Consider the following 23,183-nt stretch of genomic DNA (forward strand, 5'->3'; position numbering starts at 1 on the left):
ACAGATCTAACAATAGCCCTCCTAAATAGCTCTTACACATGAACTTTACGGCGCTTTATTTAACATTACCTCCATTCTTATTTTGCTCATACTGGTACTATCTGTCCTTGTATTGTTTTTCTTTTTTGTCTTCTTGTTCTATTTGTGCATGGAGAATACCAAATCAAATTCCTGGTATCTGTATACATGGCGAAATAAAGTTGATTTGAATCTCTCTCAAGGTTCTGCATTGGCCAGGAATCGAGCCCTGGTCAACTGCTTGGAAGGCAGCTATGCTTGCCACTATACCACCAATGCCCCCAACAGACTCCATGATCGCATAGCATTTCGAGGGACGGTTCACCTTTCCACACCACCTACTGACGTCCAACTAGTAAGAAATTGCCCTAAGCCTGGTTTATACTTCTGCGGAGTTTGAAACACGTGGCCTAATCGTGACGCTATCGACCGTCACAAGAGACGAGATGCCTCTCCACGGTCTGTACTGGCTGGGGATTGAACCCCGTCAACTTCAAGGAAAAAAGTTGCCACTGTAGTTGCCACTATAACTACGATGCCCCAAAAAATCATATACAATCGCACATGTCGAGCCACAGTTAACTTTTTCAAACCCACTTACTGACTTCAAAGCAATGGGACGGCGTTAGCACCCTACAAAAGTGGCAGCGGTGGGATTAGAACCCACGCCTCCGGAGAGACTGGAGCCTAAATCCAGCGCCTTGGACCGCTCGGCCACGCTACCACGTTGTCAGGTCTTGGCCCCCCGGGCTCTTCCCGAAGCTGATCGATCGTCCAGGAGCTCACATGACATTCTTAATGCCTGGAAGCGCTTGAACGTCACAAGATAAAACAGATCTAACAATAGCCCTCCTAAATAGCTCTTATACATGAACTTTACGGCGCTTTATTTAACTTTACCTCCATTCTTATTTATTATTTTGCTCATACTGGTACTATCTGTCCTTGTATTGTTTTTCTTTTTTGTCTTGTTGTTCTATTTGTGATGCTATAGCCTGCATGGAGAATACCAAATCAAATTCCTAGTATCTGTATACATGGCGAAATAAAGTTGATTTGAATCTCTCTCAAGGTTCTGCATTGGCCAAGAATCGAGCCCTGGTCAACTGCTTGGAAGGCAGCTATGCTTGCCACTATACCACCAATGCCCCCAACAGACTCCATGATCGCACAGCATTTCGAGGGACGGTTCACCTTTCCACACCACCTACTGACGTCCAACTAGTAAAAAATTGCCCTAAGCCTGGTTTATACTTCTGCGGAGTTTGAAACACGTGGCCTAATCGTGACGCTATCGACCGTCACAAGAGACGAGATGCCTCTCCAGGGATTGTACTGGCTGGGGATTGAACCCTGTCAACTTCATGGAAAAAAGTTGCCACTGTAGTTGCCACTATAACTACGATGCCCCAAAAAATCATATACAATCGCACATGTCGAGCCACAGTTCACTTTTTCAAACCCACTTACTGACTTCAAAGCAATGGGACGGCGTTAGCACCCTACAAAAGTGGCAGCGGTGGGATTTGAACCCACGCCTCCGGAGAGACTGGAGCCTAAATCCAGCGCCTTGGACCGCTCGGCCACGCTACCACGTTGTCAGGTCTTGGCCCCCCGGGCTCTTCCCGAAGCTGATCGATCGTCCAGGAGCTCACGTGACATTCTTAATGCCTGGAAGCGCTTGAACGTCACAAGATAAAACAGATCTAACAATAGCCCTCCTAAATAGCTCTTACACATGAACTTTACGGCGCTTTATTTAACATTACCTCCATTCTTATTTATTATTTTGCTCATACTGGTACTATCTGTCCTTGTATTGTTTTTCTTTTTTGTCTTCTTGTTCTATTTGTGCTGCTATAGCCTGCATGGAGAATACCAAATCAAATTCCTAGTATCTGTATACATGGCGAAATAAAGTTGATTTGAATCTCTCTCAAGGTTCTGCATTGGCCAGGAATCGAGCCCTGGTCAACTGCTTGGAAGGCAGCTATGCTTGCCACTATACCACCAATGCTCCCAACAGACTCCATGATCGCACAGCATTTCGAGGGACGGTTCACCTTTCCACACCACCTACTGACGTCCAACTAGTAAGAAATTGCCCTAAGCCTGGTTTATACTTCTGCGGAGTTTGAAACACGTGGCCTAATCGTGACGCTATCGACCGTCACAAGAGACGAGATGCCTCTCCACGGTCTGTACTGGCTGGGGATTGAACCCCGTCAACTTCAAGGAAAAAAGTTGCCACTGTAGTTGCCACTATAACTACGATGCCCCCAAAAAATCATATACAATCGCACATGTCGAGCCACAGTTCACTTTTTCAAACCCACTTACTGACTTCAAAGCAATGGGACGGCGTTAGCACCCTACAAAAGTGGCAGCGGTGGGATTTGAACCCACGCCTCCGGAGAGACTGGAGCCTAAATACAGCGCCTTGGACCGCTCGGCCACGCTACCACGTTGTCAGGTCTTGGCCCCCCGGGCTCTTCCCGAAGCTGATCGATCGTCCAGGAGCTCACGTGACATTCTTAATGCCTGGAAGCGCTTGAACGTCACAAGATAAAACAGATCTAACAATAGCCCTCCTAAATAGCTCTTACACATGAACTTTACGGCGCTTTATTTAACATTACCTCCATTCTTATTTATTATTTTGCTCATACTGGTACTATCTGTCCTTGTATTGTTTTTCTTTTTTGTCTTGTTGTTCTATTTGTGCTGCTATAGCCTGCATGGAGAATACCAAATCAAATTCCTAGTATCTGTATACATGGCGAAATAAAGTTGATTTGAATCTCTCTCAAGGTTCTGCATTGGCCAGGAATCGAGCCCTGGTCAACTGCTTGGAAGGCAGCTATGCTTGCCACTATACCACCAATGCTCCCAACAGACTCCATGATCGCACAGCATTTCGAGGGACGGTTCACCTTTCCACACCACCTACTGACGTCCAACTAGTAAGAAATTGCCCTAAGCCTGGTTTATACTTCTGCGGAGTTTGAAACACGTGGCCTAATCGTGACGCTATCGACCGTCACAAGAGACGACATGCCTCTCCACGGTCTGTACTGGCTGGGGATTGAACCCCGTCAACTTCAAGGAAAAAAGTTGCCACTGTAGTTGCCACTATAACTACGATGCCCCCAAAAAATCATATACAATCGCACATGTCGAGCCACAGTTCACTTTTTCAAACCCACTTACTGACTTCAAAGCAATGGGACGGCGTTAGCACCCTACAAAAGTGGCAGCGGTGGGATTTGAACCCACGCGTCCGGAGAGACTGGAGCCTAAATCCAGCGCCTTGGACCGCTCGGCCACGCTACCACGTTGTCAGGTCTTGGCCCCCCGGGCTCTTCCCGAAGCTGATCGATCGTCCAGGAGCTCACGTGACATTCTTAATGCCTGGAAGCGCTTGAACATCACAAGATAAAACAGATCTAACAATAGCCCTCCTAAATAGCTCTTACACATGAACTTTACGGCGCTTTATTTAACATTACCTCCATTCTTATTTATTATTTTGCTCATACTGGTACTATCTGTCCTTGTATTGTTTTTCTTTTTTGTCTTCTTGTTCTATTTGTGATGCTATAGCCTGCATGGAGAATACCAAATCAAATTCCTGGTATCTGTATACATGGCGAAATAAAGTTGATTTGAATCTCTCTCAAGGTTCTGCATTGGCCAGGAATCGAGCCCTGGTCAACTGCTTGGAAGGCAGCTATGCTTGCCACTATACCACCAATGCCCCCAACAGACTCCATGATCGCATAGCATTTCGAGGGACGGTTCACCTTTCCACACCACCTACTGACGTCCAACTAGTAAGAAATTGCCCTAAGCCTGGTTTATACTTCTGCGGAGTTTGAAACACGTGGCCTAATCGTGACGCTATCGACCGTCACAAGAGACGAGATGCCTCTCCACGGTCTGTACTGGCTGGGGATTGAACCCCGTCAACTTCAAGGAAAAAAGTTGCCACTGTAGTTGCCACTATAACTACGATGCCCCAAAAAATCATATACAATCGCACATGTCGAGCCACAGTTCACTTTTTCAAACCCACTTACTGACTTCAAAGCAATGGGACGGCGTTAGCACCCTACAAAAGTGGCAGCGGTGGGATTTGAACCCACGCCTCCGGAGAGACTGGAGCCTAAATCCAGCGCCTTGGACCGCTCGGCCACGCTACCACGTTGTCAGGTCTTGGCCCCCCGGGCTCTTCCCGAAGCTGATCGATCGTCCAGGAGCTCACGTGACATTCTTAATGCCTGGAAGCGCTTGAACGTCACAAGATAAAACAGATCTAACAATAGCCCTCCTAAATAGCTCTTACACATGAACTTTACGGCGCTTTATTTAACATTACCTCCATTCTTATTTTGCTCATACTGGTACTATCTGTCCTTGTATTGTTTTTCTTTTTTGTCTTCTTGTTCTATTTGTGATGCTATAGCCTGCATGGAGAATACCAAATCAAATTCCTGGTATCTGTATACATGGCGAAATAAAGTTGATTTGAATCTCTCTCAAGGTTCTGCATTGGCCAGGAATCGAGCCCTGGTCAACTGCTTGGAAGGCAGCTATGCTTGCCACTATACCACCAATGCCCCCAACAGACTCCATGATCGCATAGCATTTCGAGGGACGGTTCACCTTTCCACACCACCTACTGACGTCCAACTAGTAAGAAATTGCCCTAAGCCTGGTTTATACTTCTGCGGAGTTTGAAACACGTGGCCTAATCGTGACGCTATCGACCGTCACAAGAGACGAGATGCCTCTCCACGGTCTGTACTGGCTGGGGATTGAACCCCGTCAACTTCAAGGAAAAAAGTTGCCACTGTAGTTGCCACTATAACTACGATGCCCCAAAAAATCATATACAATCGCACATGTCGAGCCACAGTTCACTTTTTCAAACCCACTTACTGACTTCAAAGCAATGGGACGGCGTTAGCACCCTACAAAAGTGGCAGCGGTGGGATTTGAACCCACGCCTCCGGAGAGACTGGAGCCTAAATCCAGCGCCTTGGACCGCTCGGTCACGCTACCACGTTGTCAGGTCTTGGCCCCCCGGGCTCTTCCCAAAGCTGATCGATCGTCCAGGAGCTCACGTGACATTCTTAATGCCTGGAAGCGCTTGAACGTCACAAGATAAAACAGATCTAACAATAGCCCTCCTAAATAGCTCTTACACATGAACTTTACGGCGCTTTATTTAACATTACCTCCATTCTTATTTATTATTTTGCTCATACTGGTACTATCTGTCCTTGTATTGTTTTTCTTTTTTGTCTTGTTGTTCTATTTGTGCTGCTATAGCCTGCATGGAGAATACCAAATCAAATTCCTAGTATCTGTATACATGGCGAAATAAAGTTGATTTGAATCTCTCTCAAGGTTCTGCATTGGCCAGGAATCGAGCCCTGGTCAACTGCTTGGAAGGCAGCTATGCTTGTCACTATACCACCAATGCCCCCAACAGACTCCATGATCGCACAGCATTTCGAGGGACGGTTCACCTTTCCACACCACCTACTGACGTCCAACTAGTAAGAAATTGCCCTAAGCCTGGTTTATACTTCTGCGGAGTTTGAAACACGTGGCCTAATCGTGACGCTATCGACCGTCACAAGAGACGAGATGCCTCTCCAGGGATTGTACTGGCTGGGGATTGAACCCTGTCAACTTTATGGAAAAAAGTTGCCACTGTAGTTGCCACTATAACTACGATGCCCCAAAAAATCATATACAATCGCACATGTCGAGCCACAGTTCACTTTTTCAAACCCACTTACTGACTTCAAAGCAATGGGACGGCGTTAGCACCCTACAAAAGTGGCAGCGGTGGGATTTGAACCCACGCCTCCGGAGAGACTGGAGCCTAAATCCAGCGCCTTGGACCGCTCGGCCACGCTACCACGTTGTCAGGTCTTGGCCCCCCGGGCTCTTCCCAAAGCTGATCGATCGTCCAGGAGCTCACGTGACATTCTTAATGCCTGGAAGCGCTTGAACGTCACAAGATAAAACAGATCTAACAATAGCCCTCCTAAATAGCTCTTACACATGAACTTTACGGCGCTTTATTTAACATTACCTCCATTCTTATTTTGCTCATACTGGTACTATCTGTCCTTGTATTGTTTTTCTTTTTTGTCTTCTTGTTCTATTTGTGATGCTATAGCCTGCATGGAGAATACCAAATCAAATTCCTGGTATCTGTATACATGGCGAAATAAAGTTGATTTGAATCTCTCTCAAGGTTCTGCATTGGCCAGGAATCGAGCCCTGGTCAACTGCTTGGAAGGCAGCTATGCTTGCCACTATACCACCAATGCCCCCAACAGACTCCATGATCGCATAGCATTTCGAGGGACGGTTCACCTTTCCACACCACCTACTGACGTCCAACTAGTAAGAAATTGCCCTAAACCTGGTTTATACTTCTGCGGAGTTTGAAACACGTGGCCTAATCGTGACGCTATCGACCGTCACAAGAGACGAGATGCCTCTCCACGGTCTGTACTGGCTGGGGATTGAACCCCGTCAACTTCAAGGAAAAAAGTTGCCACTGTAGTTGCCACTATAACTACGATGCCCCAAAAAATCATATACAATCGCACATGTCGAGCCACAGTTCACTTTTTCAAACCCACTTACTGACTTCAAAGCAATGGGACGGCGTTAGCACCCTACAAAAGTGGCAGCGGTGGGATTTGAACCCACGCCTCCGGAGAGACTGGAGCCTAAATCCAGCGCCTTGGACCGCTCGGCCACGCTACCACGTTGTCAGGGCTTGGCCCCCCGGGCTCTTCCCGAAGCTGATCGATCGTCCAGGAGCTCACGTGACATTCTTAATGCCTGGAAGCGCTTGAACGTCACAAGATAAAACAGATCTAACAATAGCCCTCCTAAATAGCTCTTACACATGAACTTTACGGCGCTTTATTTAACATTACCTCCATTCTTATTTATTATTTTGCTCATACTGGTACTATCTGTCCTTGTATTGTTTTTCTTTTTTGTCTTGTTGTTCTATTTGTGATGCTATAGCCTGCATGGAGAATACCAAATCAAATTCCTAGTATCTGTATACATGGCGAAATAAAGTTGATTTGAATCTCTCTCAAGGTTCTGCATTGGCCAGGAATCGAGCCCTGGTCAACTGCTTGGAAGGCAGCTATGCTTGCCACTATACCACCAATGCCCCCAACAGACTCCATGATCGCACAGCATTTCGAGGGACGGTTCACCTTTCCACACCACCTACTGACGTCCAACTAGTAAGAAATTGCCCTAAGCCTGGTTTATACTTCTGCGGAGTTTGAAACACGTGGTCTAATCGTGACGCTATCGACCGTCACAAGAGACGAGATGCCTCTCCAGGGATTGTACTGGCTGGGGATTGAACCCTGTCAACTTTATGGAAAAAAGTTGCCACTGTAGTTGCCACTATAACTACGATGCCCCAAAAAATCATATACAATCGCACATGTCGAGCCACAGTTCACTTTTTCAAACCCACTTACTGACTTCAAAGCAATGGGACGGCGTTAGCACCCTACAAAAGTGGCAGCGGTGGGATTTGAACCCACGCCTCCGGAGAGACTGGAGCCTAAATCCAGCGCCTTGGACTGCTCGGCCACGCTACCACGTTGTCAGGTCTTGGGTCCCCGGGCTCTTCCCGAAGCTGATCGATCGTCCAGGAGCTCACGTGACATTCTTAATGCCTGGAAGCGCTTGAACGTCACAAGATAAAACAGATCTAACAATAGCCCTCCTAAATAGCTCTTACACATGAACTTTACGGCGCTTTATTTAACATTACCTCCATTCTTATTTATTATTTTGCTCATACTGGTACTATCTGTCCTTGTATTGTTTTTCTTTTTTGTCTTGTTGTTCTATTTGTGATGCTATAGCCTGCATGGAGAATACCAAATCAAATTCCTAGTATCTGTATACATGGCGAAATAAAGTTGATTTGAACCTCTCTTAAGGTTCTGCATTGGCCAGGAATCGAGCCCTGGTCAACTGCTTGGAAGGCAGCTATGCTTGCCACTATACCACCAATGCCCCCAACAGACTCCATGATCGCACAGCATTTCGAGGGACGGTTCACCTTTCCACACCACCTACTGACGTCCAACTAGTAAGAAATTGCCCTATGCCTGGTTTATACTTCTGCGGAGTTTGAAACACGTGGCCTAATCGTGACGCTATCGACCGTCACAAGAGACGAGATGCCTCTCCACGGTCTGTACTGGCTGGGGATTGAACCCCGTCAACTTCAAGGAAAAAAGTTGCCACTGTAGTTGCCACTATAACTACGATGCCCCAAAAAATCATATACAATCGCACATGTCGAGCCACAGTTCACTTTTTCAAACCCACTTACTGACTTCAAAGCAATGGGACGGCGTTAGCACCCTACAAAAGTGGCAGCTGTGGGATTTGAACCCACGCCTCCGGAGAGACTGGAGCCTAAATCCAGCGCCTTGGACCGCTCGGCCACGCTACCACGTTGTCAGGTCTTGGCCCCCCGGGCTCTTCCCAAAGCTGATCGATCGTCCAGGAGCTCACGTGACATTCTTAATGCCTGGAAGCGCTTGAACGTCACAAGATAAAACAGATCTAACAATAGCCCTCCTAAATAGCTCTTACACATGAACTTTACGGCGCTTTATTTAACATTACCTCCATTCTTATTTTGCTCATACTGGTACTATCTGTCCTTGTATTGTTTTTCTTTTTTGTCTTCTTGTTCTATTTGTGATGCTATAGCCTGCATGGAGAATACCAAATCAAATTCCTGGTATCTGTATACATGGCGAAATAAAGTTGATTTGAATCTCTCTCAAGGTTCTGCATTGGCCAGGAATCGAGCCCTGGTCAACTGCTTGGAAGGCAGCTATGCTTGCCACTATACCACCAATGCCCCCAACAGACTCCATGATCGCATAGCATTTCGAGGGACGGTTCACCTTTCCACACCACCTACTGACGTCCAACTAGTAAGAAATTGCCCTAAGCCTGGTTTATACTTCTGCGGAGTTTGAAACACGTGGCCTAATCGTGACGCTATCGACCGTCACAAGAGACGAGATGCCTCTCCACGGTCTGTACTGGCTGGGGATTGAACCCCGTCAACTTCAAGGAAAAAAGTTGCCACTGTAGTTGCCACTATAACTACGATGCCCCACAAAATCATATACAATCGCACATGTCGAGCCACAGTTCACTTTTTCAAACCCACTTACTGACTTCAAAGCAATGGGACGGCGTTAGCACCCTACAAAAGTGGCAGCGGTGGGATTTGAACCCACGCCTCCGGAGAGACTGGAGCCTAAATCCAGCGCCTTGGACCGCTCGGCCACGCTACCACGTTGTCAGGTCTTGGCCCCCCGGGCTCTTCCCGAAGCTGATCGATCGTCCAGGAGCTCACGTGACATTCTTAATGCCTGGAAGCGCTTGAACGTCACAAGATAAAACAGATCTAACAATAGCCCTCCTAAATAGCTCTTACACATGAACTTTACGGCGCTTTATTTAACATTACCTCCATTCTTATTTTGCTCATACTGGTACTATCTGTCCTTGTATTGTTTTTCTTTTTTGTCTTCTTGTTCTATTTGTGCATGGAGAATACCAAATCAAATTCCTGGTATCTGTATACATGGCGAAATAAAGTTGATTTGAATCTCTCTCAAGGTTCTGCATTGGCCAGGAATCGAGCCCTGGTCAACTGCTTGGAAGGCAGCTATGCTTGCCACTATACCACCAATGCCCCCAACAGACTCCATGATCGCATAGCATTTCGAGGGACGGTTCACCTTTCCACACCACCTACTGACGTCCAACTAGTAAGAAATTGCCCTAAGCCTGGTTTATACTTCTGCGGAGTTTGAAACACGTGGCCTAATCGTGACGCTATCGACCGTCACAAGAGACGAGATGCCTCTCCACGGTCTGTACTGGCTGGGGATTGAACCCCGTCAACTTCAAGGAAAAAAGTTGCCACTGTAGTTGCCACTATAACTACGATGCCCCAAAAAATCATATACAATCGCACATGTCGAGCCACAGTTAACTTTTTCAAACCCACTTACTGACTTCAAAGCAATGGGACGGCGTTAGCACCCTACAAAAGTGGCAGCGGTGGGATTAGAACCCACGCCTCCGGAGAGACTGGAGCCTAAATCCAGCGCCTTGGACCGCTCGGCCACGCTACCACGTTGTCAGGTCTTGGCCCCCCGGGCTCTTCCCGAAGCTGATCGATCGTCCAGGAGCTCACATGACATTCTTAATGCCTGGAAGCGCTTGAACGTCACAAGATAAAACAGATCTAACAATAGCCCTCCTAAATAGCTCTTATACATGAACTTTACGGCGCTTTATTTAACTTTACCTCCATTCTTATTTATTATTTTGCTCATACTGGTACTATCTGTCCTTGTATTGTTTTTCTTTTTTGTCTTGTTGTTCTATTTGTGATGCTATAGCCTGCATGGAGAATACCAAATCAAATTCCTAGTATCTGTATACATGGCGAAATAAAGTTGATTTGAATCTCTCTCAAGGTTCTGCATTGGCCAAGAATCGAGCCCTGGTCAACTGCTTGGAAGGCAGCTATGCTTGCCACTATACCACCAATGCCCCCAACAGACTCCATGATCGCACAGCATTTCGAGGGACGGTTCACCTTTCCACACCACCTACTGACGTCCAACTAGTAAAAAATTGCCCTAAGCCTGGTTTATACTTCTGCGGAGTTTGAAACACGTGGCCTAATCGTGACGCTATCGACCGTCACAAGAGACGAGATGCCTCTCCAGGGATTGTACTGGCTGGGGATTGAACCCTGTCAACTTCATGGAAAAAAGTTGCCACTGTAGTTGCCACTATAACTACGATGCCCCAAAAAATCATATACAATCGCACATGTCGAGCCACAGTTCACTTTTTCAAACCCACTTACTGACTTCAAAGCAATGGGACGGCGTTAGCACCCTACAAAAGTGGCAGCGGTGGGATTTGAACCCACGCCTCCGGAGAGACTGGAGCCTAAATCCAGCGCCTTGGACCGCTCGGCCACGCTACCACGTTGTCAGGTCTTGGCCCCCCGGGCTCTTCCCGAAGCTGATCGATCGTCCAGGAGCTCACGTGACATTCTTAATGCCTGGAAGCGCTTGAACGTCACAAGATAAAACAGATCTAACAATAGCCCTCCTAAATAGCTCTTACACATGAACTTTACGGCGCTTTATTTAACATTACCTCCATTCTTATTTATTATTTTGCTCATACTGGTACTATCTGTCCTTGTATTGTTTTTCTTTTTTGTCTTCTTGTTCTATTTGTGCTGCTATAGCCTGCATGGAGAATACCAAATCAAATTCCTAGTATCTGTATACATGGCGAAATAAAGTTGATTTGAATCTCTCTCAAGGTTCTGCATTGGCCAGGAATCGAGCCCTGGTCAACTGCTTGGAAGGCAGCTATGCTTGCCACTATACCACCAATGCTCCCAACAGACTCCATGATCGCACAGCATTTCGAGGGACGGTTCACCTTTCCACACCACCTACTGACGTCCAACTAGTAAGAAATTGCCCTAAGCCTGGTTTATACTTCTGCGGAGTTTGAAACACGTGGCCTAATCGTGACGCTATCGACCGTCACAAGAGACGAGATGCCTCTCCACGGTCTGTACTGGCTGGGGATTGAACCCCGTCAACTTCAAGGAAAAAAGTTGCCACTGTAGTTGCCACTATAACTACGATGCCCCCAAAAAATCATATACAATCGCACATGTCGAGCCACAGTTCACTTTTTCAAACCCACTTACTGACTTCAAAGCAATGGGACGGCGTTAGCACCCTACAAAAGTGGCAGCGGTGGGATTTGAACCCACGCCTCCGGAGAGACTGGAGCCTAAATACAGCGCCTTGGACCGCTCGGCCACGCTACCACGTTGTCAGGTCTTGGCCCCCCGGGCTCTTCCCGAAGCTGATCGATCGTCCAGGAGCTCACGTGACATTCTTAATGCCTGGAAGCGCTTGAACGTCACAAGATAAAACAGATCTAACAATAGCCCTCCTAAATAGCTCTTACACATGAACTTTACGGCGCTTTATTTAACATTACCTCCATTCTTATTTATTATTTTGCTCATACTGGTACTATCTGTCCTTGTATTGTTTTTCTTTTTTGTCTTGTTGTTCTATTTGTGCTGCTATAGCCTGCATGGAGAATACCAAATCAAATTCCTAGTATCTGTATACATGGCGAAATAAAGTTGATTTGAATCTCTCTCAAGGTTCTGCATTGGCCAGGAATCGAGCCCTGGTCAACTGCTTGGAAGGCAGCTATGCTTGCCACTATACCACCAATGCTCCCAACAGACTCCATGATCGCACAGCATTTCGAGGGACGGTTCACCTTTCCACACCACCTACTGACGTCCAACTAGTAAGAAATTGCCCTAAGCCTGGTTTATACTTCTGCGGAGTTTGAAACACGTGGCCTAATCGTGACGCTATCGACCGTCACAAGAGACGACATGCCTCTCCACGGTCTGTACTGGCTGGGGATTGAACCCCGTCAACTTCAAGGAAAAAAGTTGCCACTGTAGTTGCCACTATAACTACGATGCCCCCAAAAAATCATATACAATCGCACATGTCGAGCCACAGTTCACTTTTTCAAACCCACTTACTGACTTCAAAGCAATGGGACGGCGTTAGCACCCTACAAAAGTGGCAGCGGTGGGATTTGAACCCACGCGTCCGGAGAGACTGGAGCCTAAATCCAGCGCCTTGGACCGCTCGGCCACGCTACCACGTTGTCAGGTCTTGGCCCCCCGGGCTCTTCCCGAAGCTGATCGATCGTCCAGGAGCTCACGTGACATTCTTAATGCCTGGAAGCGCTTGAACATCACAAGATAAAACAGATCTAACAATAGCCCTCCTAAATAGCTCTTACACATGAACTTTACGGCGCTTTATTTAACATTACCTCCATTCTTATTTATTATTTTGCTCATACTGGTACTATCTGTCCTTGTATTGTTTTTCTTTTTTGTCTTGTTGTTCTATTTGTGCTGCTATAGCCTGCATGGAGAATACCAAATCAAATTCCTAGTATCTGTATACATGGCGAAATAAAGTTGATTTGAATCTCTCTCAAGGTTCTGCATTGGCCAGGAATCGAGCCCTGGTCAACTGCTTGGAAGGCAGCTATGCTTGCCACTATACCACCAATGCTCTCAAGAGACTCCATGATCGCACAGCATTTCGAGGGACGGTTCACCTTTTCACACCACCTACTGACGTCCAACTAGTAAGAAATTGCCCTAAGCCTGGTTTATACTTCTGCGGAGTTTGAAACACGTGGCCTAATCGTGACGCTATCGACCGTCACAAGAGACGAGATGCCTCTCCACGGTCTGTACTGGCTGGGGATTGAACCCCGTCAACTTCAAGGAAAAAAGTTGCCACTGTAGTTGCCACTATAACTACGATGCCCCCAAAAAATCATATACAATCGCACATGTCGAGCCACAGTTCACTTTTTCAAACCCACTTACTGACTTCAAAGCAATGGGACGGCGTTAGCACCCTACAAAAGTGGCAGCGGTGGGATTTGAACCCACGCCTCCGGAGAGACTGGAGCCTAAATCCAGCGCCTTGGACCGCTCGGCCACGCTACCACGTTGTCAGGTCTTGGCCCCCCGGGCTCTTCCCGAAGCTGATCGATCGTCCATGAGCTCACGTGACATTCTTAATGCCTGGAAGCGCTTGAACGTCACAAGATAAAACAGATCTAACAATAGCCCTCCTAAATAGCTCTTACACATGAACTTTACGGCGCTTTATTTAACATTACCTCCATTCTTATTTATTATTTTGCTCATACTGGTACTATCTGTCCTTGTATTGTTTTTCTTTTTTGTCTTGTTGTTCTATTTGTGATGCTATAGCCTGCATGGAGAATACCAAATCAAATTCCTAGTATCTGTATACATGGCGAAATAAAGTTGATTTGAATCTCTCTCAAGGTTCTGCATTGGCCAGGAATCGAGCCCTGGTCAACTGCTTGGAAGGCAGCTATGCTTGCCACTATACCACCAATGCTCCCAACAGACTCCATGATCGCACAGCATTTCGAGGGACGGTTCACCTTTCCACACCACCTACTGACGTCCAACTAGTAAGAAATTGCCCTAAGCCTGGTTTATACTTCTGCAGAGTTTGAAACACGTGGCCTAATCGTGACGCTATCGACCGTCACAAGAGACGACATGCCTCTCCACGGTCTGTACTGGCTGGGGATTGAACCCCGTCAACTTCAAGGAAAAAAGTTGCCACTGTAGTTGCCACTATAACTACGATGCCCCCAAAAAATCATATACAATCGCACATGTCGAGCCACAGTTCACTTTTTCAAACCCACTTACTGACTTCAAAGCAATGGGACGGCGTTAGCACCCTACAAAAGTGGCAGCGGTGGGATTTGAACCCACGCCTCCGGAGAGACTGGAGCCTAAATCCAGCGCCTTGGACCGCTCGGCCACGCTACCACGTTGTCAGGTCTTGGCCCCCCGGGCTCTTCCCGAAGCTGATCGATCGTCCAGGAGCTCACGTGACATTCTTAATGCCTGGAAGCGCTTGAACGTCACAAGATAAAACAGATCTAACAATAGCCCTCCTAAATAGCTCTTACACATGAACTTTACGGCGCTTTATTTAACATTACCTCCATTCTTATTTATTATTTTGCTCATACTGGTACTATCTGTCCTTGTATTGTTTTTCTTTTTTGTCTTGTTGTTCTATTTGTGATGCTATAGCCTGCATGGAGAATACCAAATCAAATTCCTAGTATCTGTATACATGGCGAAATAAAGTTGATTTGAATCTCTCTCAAGGTTCTGCATTGGCCAGGAATCGAGCCCTGGTCAACTGCTTGGAAGGCAGCTATGCTTGCCACTATACCACCAATGCCCCCAACAGACTCCATGATCGCACAGCATTTCGAGGGACGGTTCACCTTTCCACACCACCTACTGACGTCCAACTAGTAAGAAATTGCCCTAAGCCTGGTTTATACTTCTGCGGAGTTTGAAACACGTGGCCTAATCGTGACGCTATCGACCGTCACAAGAGACGACATGCCTCTCCACGGTCTGTACTGGCTGGGGATTGAACCCCGTCAACTTCAAGGAAAAAAGTTGCCACTGTAGTTGCCACTATAACTACGATGCCCCCAAAAAATCATATACAATCGCACATGTCGAGCCACAGTTCACTTTTTCAAACCCACTTACTGACTTCAAAGCAATGGGACGGCGTTAGCACCCTACAAAAGTGGCAGCGGTGGGATTTGAACCCACGCCTCCGGAGAGACTGGAGCCTAAATCCAGCGCCTTGGACCGCTCGGCCACGCTACCACGTTGTCAGGTCTTGGCCCCCCGGGCTCTTCCCGAAGCTGATCGATCGTCCAGGAGCTCACGTGACATTCTTAATGCCTGGAAGCGCTTGAACGTCACAAGATAAAACAGATCTAACAATAGCCCTCCTAAATAGCTCTTACACATGAACTTTACGGCGCTTTATTTAACATTACCTCCATTCTTATTTATTATTTTGCTCATACTGGTACTATCTGTCCTTGTATTGTTTTTCTTTTTTGTCTTGTTGTTCTATTTGTGATGCTATAGCCTGCATGGAGAATACCAAATCAAATTCCTAGTATCTGTATACATGGCGAAATAAAGTTGATTTGAATCTCTCTCAAGGTTCTGCATTGGCCAGGAATCGAGCCCTGGTCAACTGCTTGGAAGGCAGCTATGCTTGCCACTATACCACCAATGCTCCCAACAGACTCCATGATCGCACAGCATTTCGAGGGACGGTTCACCTTTCCACACCACCTACTGACGTCCAACTAGTAAGAAATTGCCCTAAGCCTGGTTTATACTTCTGCGGAGTTTGAAACACGTGGCCTAATCGTGACGCTATCGACCGTCACAAGAGACGAGATGCCTCTCCACGGTCTGTACTGGCTGGGGATTGAACCCCGTCAACTTCAAGGAAAAAAGTTGCCACTGTAGTTGCCACTATAACTACGATGCCCCCAAAAAATCATATACAATCGCACATGTCGAGCCACAGTTCACTTTTTCAAACCCACTTACTGACTTCAAAGCAATGGGACGGCGTTAGCACCCTACAAAAGTGGCAGCGGTGGGATTTGAACCCACGCCTACGGAGAGACTGGAGCCTAAATCCAGCGCCTTGGACCGCTCGGCCACGCTACCACGTTGTCAGGTCTTGGCCCCCCGGGCTCTTCCCGAAGCTGATCGATCGTCCAGGAGCTCACGTGACATTCTTAATGCCTGGAAGCGCTTGAACGTCACAAGATAAAACAGATCTAACAATAGCCCTCCTAAATAGCTCTTACACATGAACTTTACGGCGCTTTATTTAACATTACCTCCATTCTTATTTATTATTTTGCTCATACTGGTACTATCTGTCCTTGTATTGTTTTTCTTTTTTGTCTTGTTGTTCTATTTGTGATGCTATAGCCTGCATGGAGAATACCAAATCAAATTCCTAGTGTCTGTATACATGGCGAAATAAAGTTGATTTGAATCTCTCTCAAGGTTCTGCATTGGCCAGGAATCGAGCCCTGGTCAACTGCTTGGAAGGCAGCTATGCTTGCCACTATACCACCAATGCCCCCAACAGACTCCATGATCGCACAGCATTTCGAGGGACGGTTCACCTTTCCACACCACCTACTGACGTCCAACTAGTAAGAAATTGCCCTATGCCTGGTTTATACTTCTGCGGAGTTTGAAACACGTGGTCTAATCGTGACGCTATCGACCGTCACAAGAGACGAGATGCCTCTCCACGGTCTGTACTGGCTGGGGATTGAACCCCGTCAACTTCAAGGAAAAAAGTTGCCACTGTAGTTGCCACTATAACTACGATGCCCCAAAAAATCATATACAATCGCACATGTCGAGCCACAGTTCACTTTTTCAAACCCACTTACTGACTTCAAAGCAATGGGACGGCGTTAGCACCCTACAAAAGTGGCAGCTGTGGGATTTGAACCCACGCCTCCGGAGAGACTGGAGCCTAAATCCAGCGCCTTGGACCGCTCGGCCACGCTACCACGTTGTCAGGTCTTGGCCCCCCGGGCTCTTTCCGAAGCTGATCGATCGTCCAGGAGCTCACGTGACATTCTTAATGCCTGGAAGCGCTTGAACGTCACAAGATAAAACAGATCTAACAATAGCCCTCCTAAATAGCTCTTACACATGAACTTTACGGCGCTTTATTTAACATTACCTCCATTCTTATTTATTATTTTTCTCATACTGGTACTATCTGTCCTTGTATTGTTTTTCTTTTTTGTCTTGTTGTTCTATTTGTGATGCTATAGCCTGCATGGAGAATACCAAATCAAATTCCTAGTATCTGTATACATGGCGAAATAAAGTTGATTTGAATCTCTCTCAAGGTTCTGCATTGGCCAGGAATCGAGCCCTGGTCAGCTGCTTGGAAGGCAGCTATGCTTGCCACTATACCACCAATGCCCCCAACAGACTCCATGATCGCACAGCATTTCGAGGGACGGTTCACCTTTCCACACCACCTACTGACGTCCAACTAGTAAGAAATTGCCCTATGCCTGGTTTATACTTCTGCGGAGTTTGAAACACGTGGCCTAATCGTGACGCTATCGACCGTCACAAGAGACGAGATGCCTCTCCACGGTCTGTACTGGCTGGGGATTGAACCCCGTCAACTTCAAGGAAAAAAGTTGCCACTGTAGTTGCCACTATAACTACGATGCCCCCAAAAAATCATATACAATCGCACATGTCGAGCCACAGTTCACTTTTTCAAACCCACTTACTGACTTCAAAGCAATGGGACGGCGTTAGCACCCTACAAAAGTGGCAGCGGTGGGATTTGAACCCACGCCTCCGGAGAGACTGGAGCCTAAATCCAGCGCCTTGGACCGCTCGGCCACGCTACCACGTTGTCAGGTCTTGGCCCCCCGGGCTCTTCCCGAAGCTGATCGATCGTCCATGAGCTCACGTGACATTCTTAATGCCTGGAAGCGCTTGAACGTCACAAGATAAAACAGATCTAACAATAGCCCTCCTAAATAGCTCTTACACATGAACTTTACGGCGCTTTATTTAACATTACCTCCATTCTTATTTATTATTTTGCTCATACTGGTACTATCTGTCCTTGTATTGTTTTTCTTTTTTGTCTTGTTGTTCTATTTGTGATGCTATAGCCTGCATGGAGAATACCAAATCAAATTCCTAGTATCTGTATACATGGCGAAATAAAGTTGATTTGAATCTCTCTCAAGGTTCTGCATTGGCCAGGAATCGAGCCCTGGTCAACTGCTTGGAAGGCAGCTATGCTTGCCACTATACCACCAATGCTCCCAACAGACTCCATGATCGCACAGCATTTCGAGGGACGGTTCACCTTTCCACACCACCTACTGACGTCCAACTAGTAAGAAATTGCCCTAAGCCTGGTTTATACTTCTGCGGAGTTTGAAACACGTGGCCTAATCGTGACGCTATCGACCGTCACAAGAGACGAGATGCCTCTCCACGGTCTGTACTGGCTGGGGATTGAACCCCGTCAACTTCAAGGAAAAAAGTTGCCACTGTAGTTGCCACTATAACTACGATGCCCCCAAAAAATCATATACAATCGCACATGTCGAGCCACAGTTCACTTTTTCAAACCCACTTACTGACTTCAAAGCAATGGGACGGCGTTAGCACCCTACAAAAGTGGCAGCGGTGGGATTTGAACCCACGCCTACGGAGAGACTGGAGCCTAAATCCAGCGCCTTGGACCGCTCGGCCACGCTACCACGTTGTCAGGTCTTGGCCCCCCGGGCTCTTCCCGAAGCTGATCGATCGTCCAGGAGCTCACGTGACATTCTTAATGCCTGGAAGCGCTTGAACGTCACAAGATAAAACAGATCTAACAATAGCCCTCCTAAATAGCTCTTACACATGAACTTTACGGCGCTTTATTTAACATTACCTCCATTCTTATTTATTATTTTGCTCATACTGGTACTATCTGTCCTTGTATTGTTTTTCTTTTTTGTCTTGTTGTTCTATTTGTGATGCTATAGCCTGCATGGAGAATACCAAATCAAATTCCTAGTGTCTGTATACATGGCGAAATAAAGTTGATTTGAATCTCTCTCAAGGTTCTGCATTGGCCAGGAATCGAGCCCTGGTCAACTGCTTGGAAGGCAGCTATGCTTGCCACTATACCACCAATGCCCCCAACAGACTCCATGATCGCACAGCATTTCGAGGGACGGTTCACCTTTCCACACCACCTACTGACGTCCAACTAGTAAGAAATTGCCCTATGCCTGGTTTATACTTCTGCGGAGTTTGAAACACGTGGCCTAATCGTGACGCTATCGACCGTCACAAGAGACGAGATGCCTCTCCACGGTCTGTACTGGCTGGGGATTGAACCCCGTCAACTTCAAGGAAAAAAGTTGCCACTGTAGTTGCCACTATAACTACGATGCCCCAAAAAATCATATACAATCGCACATGTCGAGCCACAGTTCACTTTTTCAAACCCACTTACTGACTTCAAAGCAATGGGACGGCGTTAGCACCCTACAAAAGTGGCAGCTGTGGGATTTGAACCCACGCCTCCGGAGAGACTGGAGCCTAAATCCAGCGCCTTGGACCGCTCGGCCACGCTACCACGTTGTCAGGTCTTGGCCCCCCGGGCTCTTTCCGAAGCTGATCGATCGTCCAGGAGCTCACGTGACATTCTTAATGCCTGGAAGCGCTTGAACGTCACAAGATAAAACAGATCTAACAATAGCCCTCCTAAATAGCTCTTACACATGAACTTTACGGCACTTTATTTAACATTACCTCCATTCTTATTTATTATTTTGCTCATACTGGTACTATCTGTCCTTGTATTGTTTTTCTTTTTTGTCTTGTTGTTCTATTTGTGATGCTATAGCCTGCATGGAGAATACCAAATCAAATTCCTAGTGTCTGTATACATGGCGAAATAAAGTTGATTTGAATCTCTCTCAAGGTTCTGCATTGGCCAGGAATCGAGCCCTGGTCAACTGCTTGGAAGGCAGCTATGCTTGCCACTATACCACCAATGCCCCCAACAGACTCCATGATCGCACAGCATTTCGAGGGACGGTTCACCTTTCCACACCACCTACTGACGTCCAACTAGTAAGAAATTGCCCTATGCCTGGTTTATACTTCTGCGGAGTTTGAAACACGTGGTCTAATCGTGACGCTATCGACCGTCACAAGAGACGAGATGCCTCTCCACGGTCTGTACTGGCTGGGGATTGAACCCCGTCAACTTCAAGGAAAAAAGTTGCCACTGTAGTTGCCACTATAACTACGATGCCCCAAAAAATCATATACAATCGCACATGTCGAGCCACAGTTCACTTTTTCAAACCCACTTACTGACTTCAAAGCAATGGGACGGCGTTAGCACCCTACAAAAGTGGCAGCTGTGGGATTTGAACCCACGCCTCCGGAGAGACTGGAGCCTAAATCCAGCGCCTTGGACCGCTCGGCCACGCTACCACGTTGTCAGGTCTTGGCCCCCCGGGCTCTTTCCGAAGCTGATCGATCGTCCAGGAGCTCACGTGACATTCTTAATGCCTGGAAGCGCTTGAACGTCACAAGATAAAACAGATCTAACAATAGCCCTCCTAAATAGCTCTTACACATGAACTTTACGGCGCTTTATTTAACATTACCTCCATTCTTATTTATTATTTTTCTCATACTGGTACTATCTGTCCTTGTATTGTTTTTCTTTTTTGTCTTGTTGTTCTATTTGTGATGCTATAGCCTGCATGGAGAATACCAAATCAAATTCCTAGTATCTGTATACATGGCGAAATAAAGTTGATTTGAATCTCTCTCAAGGTTCTGCATTGGCCAGGAATCGAGCCCTGGTCAGCTGCTTGGAAGGCAGCTATGCTTGCCACTATACCACCAATGCCCCCAACAGACTCCATGATCGCACAGCATTTCGAGGGACGGTTCACCTTTCCACACCACCTACTGACGTCCAACTAGTAAGAAATTGCCCTATGCCTGGTTTATACTTCTGCGGAGTTTGAAACACGTGGCCTAATCGTGACGCTATCGACCGTCACAAGAGACGAGATGCCTCTCCACGGTCTGTACTGGCTGGGGATTGAACCCCGTCAACTTCAAGGAAAAAAGTTGCCACTGTAGTTGCCACTATAACTACGATGCCCCCAAAAAATCATATACAATCGCACATGTCGAGCCACAGTTCACTTTTTCAAACCCACTTACTGACTTCAAAGCAATGGGACGGCGTTAGCACCCTACAAAAGTGGCAGCGGTGGGATTTGAACCCACGCCTCCGGAGAGACTGGAGCCTAAATCCAGCGCCTTGGACCGCTCGGCCACGCTACCACGTTGTCAGGTCTTGGCCCCCCGGGCTCTTTCCGAAGCTGATCGATCGTCCAGGAGCTCACGTGACATTCTTAATGCCTGGAAGCGCTTGAACGTCACAAGATAAAACAGATCTAACAATAGCCCTCCTAAATAGCTCTTACACATGAACTTTACGGCGCTTTATTTAACATTACCTCCATTCTTATTTATTATTTTTCTCATACTGGTACTATCTGTCCTTGTATTGTTTTTCTTTTTTGTCTTGTTGTTCTATTTGTGATGCTATAGCCTGCATGGAGAATACCAAATCAAATTCCTAGTATCTGTATACATGGCGAAATAAAGTTGATTTGAATCTCTCTCAAGGTTCTGCATTGGCCAGGAATCGAGCCCTGGTCAGCTGCTTGGAAGGCAGCTATGCTTGCCACTATACCACCAATGCCCCCAACAGACTCCATGATCGCACAGCATTTCGAGGGACGGTTCACCTTTCCACACCACCTACTGACGTCCAACTAGTAAGAAATTGCCCTAAGCCTGGTTTATACTTCTGCGGAGTTTGAAACACGTGGCCTAATCGTGACGCTATCGACCGTCACAAGAGACGAGATGCCTCTCCACGGTCTGTACTGGCTGGGGATTGAACCCCGTCAACTTCAAGGAAAAAAGTTGCCACTGTAGTTGCCACTATAACTACGATGCCCCCAAAAAATCATATACAATCGCACATGTCGAGCCACAGTTCACTTTTTCAAACCCACTTACTGACTTCAAAGCAATGGGACGGCGTTAGCACCCTACAAAAGTGGCAGCGGTGGGATTTGAACCCACGCCTCCGGAGAGACTGGAGCCTAAATACAGCGCCTTGGACCGCTCGGCCACGCTACCACGTTGTCAGGTCTTGGCCCCCCGGGCTCTTCCCGAAGCTGATCGATCGTCCAGGAGCTCACGTGACATTCTTAATGCCTGGAAGCGCTTGAACGTCACAAGATAAAACAGATCTAACAATAGCCCTCCTAAATAGCTCTTACACATGAACTTTACGGCGCTTTATTTAACATTACCTCCATTCTTATTTATTATTTTGCTCATACTGGTACTATCTGTCCTTGTATTGTTTTTCTTTTTTGTCTTGTTGTTCTATTTGTGATGCTATAGCCTGCATGGAGAATACCAAATCAAATTCCTAGTGTCTGTATACATGGCGAAATAAAGTTGATTTGAATCTCTCTCAAGGTTCTGCATTGGCCAGGAATCGAGCCCTGGTCAACTGCTTGGAAGGCAGCTATGCTTGCCACTATACCACCAATGCCCCCAACAGACTCCATGATCGCACAGCATTTCGAGGGACGGTTCACCTTTCCACACCACCTACTGACGTCCAACTAGTAAGAAATTGCCCTATGCCTGGTTTATACTTCTGCGGAGTTTGAAACACGTGGCCTAATCGTGACGCTATCGACCGTCACAAGAGACGAGATGCCTCTCCACGGTCTGTACTGGCTGGGGATTGAACCCCGTCAACTTCAAGGAAAAAAGTTGCCACTGTAGTTGCCACTATAACTACGATGCCCCAAAAAATCATATACAATCGCACATGTCGAGCCACAGTTCACTTTTTCAAACCCACTTA

General features: G+C 46.9%; 26 non-coding genes across 26 annotated transcripts; all 26 read right to left on the reverse strand.

Moving 5' to 3' along the window:
• Nucleotides 1–660: 660 nt before the first annotated feature.
• On the reverse strand, nucleotides 661–742 carry trnal-uag (transfer RNA leucine (anticodon UAG)). The gene has a single exon. It is a non-coding gene; the product is annotated as a tRNA-Leu (tRNA).
• Nucleotides 743–1,529: 787 nt separating this feature from the next.
• Nucleotides 1,530–1,611, reverse strand: trnal-uag (transfer RNA leucine (anticodon UAG)). Its single transcript has one exon. It is a non-coding gene; the product is annotated as a tRNA-Leu (tRNA).
• Nucleotides 1,612–2,399: 788 nt separating this feature from the next.
• Nucleotides 2,400–2,481, reverse strand: trnal-uag (transfer RNA leucine (anticodon UAG)). Its single transcript has one exon. It is a non-coding gene; the product is annotated as a tRNA-Leu (tRNA).
• Nucleotides 2,482–3,269: 788 nt separating this feature from the next.
• Nucleotides 3,270–3,351, reverse strand: trnal-uag (transfer RNA leucine (anticodon UAG)). The gene has a single exon. It is a non-coding gene; the product is annotated as a tRNA-Leu (tRNA).
• Nucleotides 3,352–4,138: 787 nt separating this feature from the next.
• On the reverse strand, nucleotides 4,139–4,220 carry trnal-uag (transfer RNA leucine (anticodon UAG)). Its single transcript has one exon. It is a non-coding gene; the product is annotated as a tRNA-Leu (tRNA).
• A 780-nt stretch (nucleotides 4,221–5,000) lies between these two features.
• trnal-uag (transfer RNA leucine (anticodon UAG)) lies at nucleotides 5,001–5,082 on the reverse strand. The gene has a single exon. It is a non-coding gene; the product is annotated as a tRNA-Leu (tRNA).
• A 787-nt stretch (nucleotides 5,083–5,869) lies between these two features.
• Nucleotides 5,870–5,951, reverse strand: trnal-uag (transfer RNA leucine (anticodon UAG)). The gene has a single exon. It is a non-coding gene; the product is annotated as a tRNA-Leu (tRNA).
• A 780-nt stretch (nucleotides 5,952–6,731) lies between these two features.
• Nucleotides 6,732–6,813, reverse strand: trnal-uag (transfer RNA leucine (anticodon UAG)). Its single transcript has one exon. It is a non-coding gene; the product is annotated as a tRNA-Leu (tRNA).
• A 787-nt stretch (nucleotides 6,814–7,600) lies between these two features.
• On the reverse strand, nucleotides 7,601–7,682 carry trnal-uag (transfer RNA leucine (anticodon UAG)). Its single transcript has one exon. It is a non-coding gene; the product is annotated as a tRNA-Leu (tRNA).
• Nucleotides 7,683–8,469: 787 nt separating this feature from the next.
• trnal-uag (transfer RNA leucine (anticodon UAG)) lies at nucleotides 8,470–8,551 on the reverse strand. Its single transcript has one exon. It is a non-coding gene; the product is annotated as a tRNA-Leu (tRNA).
• Nucleotides 8,552–9,331: 780 nt separating this feature from the next.
• trnal-uag (transfer RNA leucine (anticodon UAG)) lies at nucleotides 9,332–9,413 on the reverse strand. The gene has a single exon. It is a non-coding gene; the product is annotated as a tRNA-Leu (tRNA).
• A 767-nt stretch (nucleotides 9,414–10,180) lies between these two features.
• trnal-uag (transfer RNA leucine (anticodon UAG)) lies at nucleotides 10,181–10,262 on the reverse strand. Its single transcript has one exon. It is a non-coding gene; the product is annotated as a tRNA-Leu (tRNA).
• A 787-nt stretch (nucleotides 10,263–11,049) lies between these two features.
• On the reverse strand, nucleotides 11,050–11,131 carry trnal-uag (transfer RNA leucine (anticodon UAG)). The gene has a single exon. It is a non-coding gene; the product is annotated as a tRNA-Leu (tRNA).
• Nucleotides 11,132–11,919: 788 nt separating this feature from the next.
• trnal-uag (transfer RNA leucine (anticodon UAG)) lies at nucleotides 11,920–12,001 on the reverse strand. The gene has a single exon. It is a non-coding gene; the product is annotated as a tRNA-Leu (tRNA).
• A 788-nt stretch (nucleotides 12,002–12,789) lies between these two features.
• Nucleotides 12,790–12,871, reverse strand: trnal-uag (transfer RNA leucine (anticodon UAG)). The gene has a single exon. It is a non-coding gene; the product is annotated as a tRNA-Leu (tRNA).
• A 788-nt stretch (nucleotides 12,872–13,659) lies between these two features.
• trnal-uag (transfer RNA leucine (anticodon UAG)) lies at nucleotides 13,660–13,741 on the reverse strand. The gene has a single exon. It is a non-coding gene; the product is annotated as a tRNA-Leu (tRNA).
• Nucleotides 13,742–14,529: 788 nt separating this feature from the next.
• On the reverse strand, nucleotides 14,530–14,611 carry trnal-uag (transfer RNA leucine (anticodon UAG)). The gene has a single exon. It is a non-coding gene; the product is annotated as a tRNA-Leu (tRNA).
• A 788-nt stretch (nucleotides 14,612–15,399) lies between these two features.
• trnal-uag (transfer RNA leucine (anticodon UAG)) lies at nucleotides 15,400–15,481 on the reverse strand. The gene has a single exon. It is a non-coding gene; the product is annotated as a tRNA-Leu (tRNA).
• A 788-nt stretch (nucleotides 15,482–16,269) lies between these two features.
• Nucleotides 16,270–16,351, reverse strand: trnal-uag (transfer RNA leucine (anticodon UAG)). Its single transcript has one exon. It is a non-coding gene; the product is annotated as a tRNA-Leu (tRNA).
• A 787-nt stretch (nucleotides 16,352–17,138) lies between these two features.
• Nucleotides 17,139–17,220, reverse strand: trnal-uag (transfer RNA leucine (anticodon UAG)). Its single transcript has one exon. It is a non-coding gene; the product is annotated as a tRNA-Leu (tRNA).
• A 788-nt stretch (nucleotides 17,221–18,008) lies between these two features.
• trnal-uag (transfer RNA leucine (anticodon UAG)) lies at nucleotides 18,009–18,090 on the reverse strand. The gene has a single exon. It is a non-coding gene; the product is annotated as a tRNA-Leu (tRNA).
• Nucleotides 18,091–18,878: 788 nt separating this feature from the next.
• Nucleotides 18,879–18,960, reverse strand: trnal-uag (transfer RNA leucine (anticodon UAG)). The gene has a single exon. It is a non-coding gene; the product is annotated as a tRNA-Leu (tRNA).
• Nucleotides 18,961–19,747: 787 nt separating this feature from the next.
• Nucleotides 19,748–19,829, reverse strand: trnal-uag (transfer RNA leucine (anticodon UAG)). Its single transcript has one exon. It is a non-coding gene; the product is annotated as a tRNA-Leu (tRNA).
• Nucleotides 19,830–20,616: 787 nt separating this feature from the next.
• Nucleotides 20,617–20,698, reverse strand: trnal-uag (transfer RNA leucine (anticodon UAG)). The gene has a single exon. It is a non-coding gene; the product is annotated as a tRNA-Leu (tRNA).
• A 788-nt stretch (nucleotides 20,699–21,486) lies between these two features.
• trnal-uag (transfer RNA leucine (anticodon UAG)) lies at nucleotides 21,487–21,568 on the reverse strand. Its single transcript has one exon. It is a non-coding gene; the product is annotated as a tRNA-Leu (tRNA).
• Nucleotides 21,569–22,356: 788 nt separating this feature from the next.
• Nucleotides 22,357–22,438, reverse strand: trnal-uag (transfer RNA leucine (anticodon UAG)). Its single transcript has one exon. It is a non-coding gene; the product is annotated as a tRNA-Leu (tRNA).
• Between the last annotated feature and the right edge of the window lie 745 nt (nucleotides 22,439–23,183).

This window comes from Osmerus eperlanus, chromosome 22, assembly GCF_963692335.1.
Source record: "Osmerus eperlanus chromosome 22, fOsmEpe2.1, whole genome shotgun sequence".
NCBI classification, from domain to species: domain Eukaryota; kingdom Metazoa; phylum Chordata; class Actinopteri; order Osmeriformes; family Osmeridae; genus Osmerus; species Osmerus eperlanus.